Raw genomic sequence first — 6,311 nt, 5'->3', positions numbered from 1 at the left:
ACTTTCTCTAGTGTGGTTTATGATGAAATATTAATTAAAACTAAATCCTCATTAAAATTGTAGAAGAGAATTATAAATATCAAAAGTACTCACTTGCGTTTTTTTTTCAAATTCTCTTTTATCGTATTGAGTATTCAGGTTTATTTAATCACACGTCGGTAAGCACCATGCTGGTGAAACATGCAAGCGTATTTTATAAATAAAAGAAAAACGAAAAACAAAAAAAGAAGGTAAAGAAAGTGATATAACTTTCTGCCTAGAGACTAAAAAAAGAGGATTTCTTAAGTTATCAAATTTTTTTTAAATAAAACCTCCATAAGCTTCGTTTTGTTAAATTTAAAAAGAAAATGTGATATTTTGTGTTTTTTCTTTTTACCTATGTCAACTGCTTGTGCGTGCTCTTTTGATATTTACCCGAGTCACGCGAATGGTCCCTGCATGATTCCCGCGTCCAAGGGTCCCTCGAATATAAGTTCACGCTTTGCGCGGTTTAAAGCAGCTTTCCGTACACAAACTCACGAACTTTATAAGATGGCAGCCTAATCTCTTCCTCGTGAAAATGGAATGCTTTTGCAGTCTTAGCTGTGTCTATATAGCTATGCGTCTCTATAACTTTTAATTTTTTTGTTTTTTAACGGCAAACAACCCAACATTCCCACATGTCCTTCTCTTGTGCAACGTGAAATTATTAATGCAGATAATTGGGGCCGTCAATAAAAGAATCTGACGATAAAAAAGACGAAAATAATTTGTTTCAACGTGTTTCAACAACCCCTTCTTGCTGCCATGCTCAATTTTTGGATGGGGGTGCTTGAAGTGAGGTCATTTTTCAGTCTGTTCTTTGCACAAAGGTATCATTACGACTTTATATGATGAATATATGTCAATCAGAATTTATCCATATCTATAGCCAGCTATACAATAATAGCCTAAAGCTTTAACAATTGTTGTGCTGTAGCTTAGTGTGGTTATAACTCTCGCATTTTGTGAGGGAGACCAGGGTTCGAATCCCTCTGGCGGCTTTTCCATATGGGTGAGTGAATGTTACCATAGCCCCAGGTTAAGCTGTAACCAATGTGAGGGGAATTGGGGGGGGGGGGGGGGGGAGATGGCACACTGTGTGGGCCATTGAATGTTGCACGGTTGTCTGGTGTAGTGTGATTGCACGCGCACGCCACCACACACTTACTGATTTGTATAGGCGTGCAATGTTGTTTCCTTTATGTCTGTGATAGCTTTCTGAAATTATAAAAAAAGTGAAATATGAATTCAGTGAAGTGAAGGCTTTTTCATGCACGTAGAAAACTACGTCGTTAAAATGCATAAAAAGAAACAAAATAATGATTATTACAGATTGTCTGTAACAACGATGTATGGAAGATTCTTTCTCATGCTTTTATAATTTTGTTATCCATTTTCATCTTACCAATCATAGTGTGCATAATAAAATGAGTTGCAGTAATTGGGAGGAGAAAGTTTCATGTGTCTTATTAATTGCATTTTAAATGTGTTTTTTACATTTTTGTGGCCACCTGTTGTTTAAAAGTAGTGAATGTAAAAAAAAGAAGAAAGAATGAATATAATTCAAACTAAATTGTTACATTTTTTACTGTTTTTTAACAGCATTTATTAATTTAGTCCTGGACACTAACTTGTGAAATACATATCAGTAACACCTTAAAATGATACTGTCATACTGCTATATTACCAGAAGCAAATCATTTCAATATGCTCAATGTGATTGCAAAGATATAAATAGATTAGAATAACACTTAACACAAAAGAAAAATTGATCTCCAGAATTGTGTTTTAGAGGGAGTAAGGAAATCGTTATTGAGAGAGGAAAAATGAAGCCATAAGTGAAGTAAGGTCATAAGTATTGGGTTCTTTTAAAAAACTTTAAATTTGTGTTATTTGTTAAAGGAAAATGGAAAATATTATATGTTCCGTTTAGTATTGTGATTTTATAATTTACGGTTTATATATTTGTAATCGTCTTCCAAAGAAATATAAAGTTCAAAAATAACTAAAAAAAAATAAATGAAAATTTTTTTTATAGTAAAGGATCATTATGATCCATCCTTAGCATTAAAATGTTAAATATTGTAAGTAGCCACGGTTCAACTTCCGTAATTTAATTTGCATTAAATATTGTTTGTCCCACAAGTAGTTACAAAGTTTAATCAACGACCTTTAAATTCCTGCCTGTAAACTTTGATAGAATTTGCTCTTCGCATATACCCCACACTAAAAGCCCATTGGCAGTGTAAGGGGTAAAGGAATTTTTTTCATACTTTTCTTCTTAAAAATTTAATTTTTTAAAACCACATGGGCAGAATTCTTGAGGCGTGCGATTCATCAACGTTTTTAGCGTTCAGAAAACCTATCAATTCAACCCCTTCATTTGTCATGAAATGTTGGTTTGTGTTAGGGTTTCCGGGCAAACACCCAAAACCAGATCAGGGCACAAAATACGGCATATGTTTGTAACAAATGATTTTGAAACAGTTCAGACTAAATACAATGAAACAGCTTGCCAGAACATTGTGCTGAATGCCCTGATAAAATTTGTTAAGACTAACTTGAATTGAGAATTTTAAATATTTGAATTTGAATTTGAAAATAAGTAAAAGACGCTTGATGTTGATGCAACTCTCACTATACCTCAGAGTTTCAGAGGAAGACTTTTTTACATGTTGAACTAAAAATATAAAGAAATGATTGTGTTGGGACATGACAAACAATAAACTATACAACAATTAACAATACATTGGGGAGAGTGATTACAAAAGGACACAGTAATGGAGAACAGACAAAAAGAACAAGTGAGACATGAATGAGAATGAAGACACATGCTGTAATATTTAACAAACAAAAAACACAAGTTCTTCAAAATTTTACTTTACAAATAATAACGCAACAGTTTGACCCTGCACCTTAAAAATTGCTTACAAAATACTTTCTCTCATAGTTCATAAAAAGTTGTGAATAGTCAAAATTCAATCAACTTGTTTACAGTTCCTTACCCAAATTTAAGGGTCGTAAATAGTAGACAGAAGAACTTTCCAGCGTAAAAGAAATGGTACCTTAACACTGCTACAAAAATTTTAAGTGGATTTTAATGCTTCAAATATTGCAAAGTCTTATTTCTTATAAATATTGAATTAGCAACCTGTCGTTAATGTTTTCTTTGTCATTATTTTCATTTTCTTACCTTTAATAGTGACAAAACATCCACATGTTTAGTTGCATGATAATAATAGACTGGGGCTTATTTTTGTGGGTCACAGACTAAGCAATCATGGTTTAGGACTGGGAATGAAAAGGAAGTATTTCTGGCATTTTACTGACATAAAACATTCAATTACCCCTACAAATTGCATATTATACTATTGATGACTACTAGTTTAGAGTGTCTATTAAGCAAAATAATTGGTGGCCGGCTTAAACCAAAGTGGCTAATTTTGTCTAAGTTGTTATTTTCTCTGTTTACCCAGTTTATTTATGTTGTACATGTGATAAATGGCCATGTTGTTGCACAAACATTCTTGGACTTATCAAAACCAGACAATAGTTGTTTATCTAGTTTCAAAGGTAATTGTAAACACTGAATGTATATGGAAAAACCACCCATTTCATTATTTTCAGAATGGTCTGACTTTTGCAGAATGCACTTACCTGTTTTGTCATGACAAAAAATAAATGAGTTGAACACTTGATCACATTCTGGAATCTGGGATAACGTTATCAAATTTAAAAAAATAAACTAAAAGCTTTTGAGGAAAGTGAGTAATATATTTGGATTTAAAAGTTAAAGATGATAAATTTTAAATACCGTAAAGCTTCAATTAGGCGCCCGGGCGCTTATAAAATTTTGAGCCTCTAGGGTGGGCGCTTAATTGATTACAAAAAAAGAAGATTTGGAAAAACATAAAACCAAATATCAATAGTTGAAAGACTTTTCTATATATCTATTTCTAAATCCACATCCTTGTCATCCTCCTTGTCATCATTAGTAGTAATAGTAATAGATTGGGACAAGCATCTGCAATATCATTTTCGTTGAAAACGAACGGGTTTGTCTCCTCGGAATTGATGTATTCAAACTGTTCCTTCAACATTTTGCGTCCATCATGACATGGTTTTCCTTCCTTAAAGCAATTGATTTTATCATCTTCGCTGCCATCAGTGTTGCAAGTAACCACGCAAAAAACAAACGAATCTTGGATCATTTCTTTTGAAAGCTTTTTTCCCATGACTTCAAGATCCACTGAACAACTTCTCGTCTAGGTGGAGGTTTCAAATTGCCACAATCAATTTCGAATGACTTGAAAGCAGAGGTGATTGTGGTTCTAGCCAAATACACAGCAATGACCAACGACATCAAGTTTGCACAAGTTGTGATGGAAAAACTTGAGGAGAAACAAAAAAACATTGATATAACAATACACAAAGCTATTTAATGATGAAAAGGAAAAGGAAATTGAAATTCAAGAAAAAAACAAGTGTCTTTTAATCCCTACTCGACCCCTTCAGTTCATTTTTGTCGAAAATTCGAATAAGCGCCCCTTTCTGAAGATCGAGGGATGGGCGCTTATTCGAAGGGTGGACGCTTATTTGAGGAGGACACTTATAAATAATTTCAGATCTAGGGTGGGCGCTTGTTTGAGAGGGGTGCTTAATCGAAGCTTTACAGTATATACCATATATGTTTATTAAAACAAGATTATTGTAATTCCAATTTTTTAAATTTTTTAAGAATTTGACCATATAATATTCAACTGCAGTAAAACATTTTCACTGCAGTTGATTTATATGTGGTCATTTCTTCAGAAAACATTGAAAGTTTGGTTACTAATGGAGGTAGTTGTACTTGTGTATAACTTTGCAATTTGCTTTTTCCATAAATTTTGATGCTGTATTAAAATATGGTCAGAAAATGTTAACATGGATCCCGGAACAGAGTTACTAGAATCTTGTGTTGCATGAAGACAGTGAGTTAACTGGCTGATATAAAGACAATAGGCATGTAATGATTATGTAATCAAACTTTACTGCATGTGTTTTTTGAATATGTCTAAAACAAGAAACTGATGTAATTTCCCTAACCTAGTTAAGCTGATTTCCACCACACAAAAAGTTTCATGAAAATGCAATTTTGCATATGATTCCAATGCTACTTATTTTCCACTTGTAAAAAACGTAATGTTTTTATTTAATTTATTGAAGCCTTAAATGGTCAACTTGTCCAAGTTTTTTTTAGATTTATTATTTTTGGCGCCTCTGAAACAAAAGCATAAAAATTTTTGCAAGTGTTTTTTAGATATTATTCTTTATTTCACACGAATAAATTTTTGTGAATCAGGTGTTTACAATTTTTGCAGTTATTATTTTTGCAAATAAGTATGAATAAAGAGAGTAATCTACTTAATATATATATTGCATTTTTCTAAGATGTCATCCAATTCCCAAATTTTGCATTTAAAATGCCTATCTCCCCTTACTCATTCATGACTTTTTTTATAGACAATTCACCTTAAAAAGTTGTGAAATTTCATGAAATCATGAAATAAATATTAATTTTTGGAAAAAAATTGATTCTTTTTTTTTAATTATACCACTGTTATTTGTTTTTGCTTTTTAGTCAATAAAAATAAAAGACAAAAATATGAGTGGAAAAGAATTTAAAGGACCAAAATCATTCTCTGATGAACTCCGAAGAATGCCAATTGATTTTCAACGAAGAGTAAAATGGACGCTTCGTATAGGTGCAGTATGGGCAGGAACTGTCTTGATTGGTTCAGGAGTTTTTTTGTTAAGTAGACCTTATATGGACAGAAGACGAGAGGAGAAAATTAAATCTGGAGAGTTTTTTGAGGAAATAAGAAAAGGAAGTGAGCCATATAGCCACTTAAAAAGATCATGGGAAAAACCAAATCTTAATGCTCGTGACAATAAAGACATTGAACCACCTCCGTATCTATTAGATGTAATCAGTGATGTTTTAGAAAGTGACAAAAAAGTAACTGACAATCTTCAAGCTAAGCTTGAATGTTCTCATGTAAAAAATGTTTCTTGATGTATGTAAATTTACACATGCTGTAATGTTCCTTTTTTAATAATGAGTTGTACACACATCACAAACACAGGGCTAAAATTTATAGGTTACTACCAGCTGCCAACTCACAAACAATTAAGGAAAAGTAAAAAAAAGTAAATTGATACATTGATCCAATTTACTAAAAAGCATTCTTAATAAGGGAAACAATAAGGGACATGCTATATATATATACACATTTCCAGCAAAATGT

Source organism: Hydractinia symbiolongicarpus, chromosome 8 (assembly GCF_029227915.1).
Source record: "Hydractinia symbiolongicarpus strain clone_291-10 chromosome 8, HSymV2.1, whole genome shotgun sequence".
NCBI lineage: Eukaryota > Metazoa > Cnidaria > Hydrozoa > Anthoathecata > Hydractiniidae > Hydractinia > Hydractinia symbiolongicarpus.
This window is presented reverse-complemented; position numbering follows the sequence as displayed.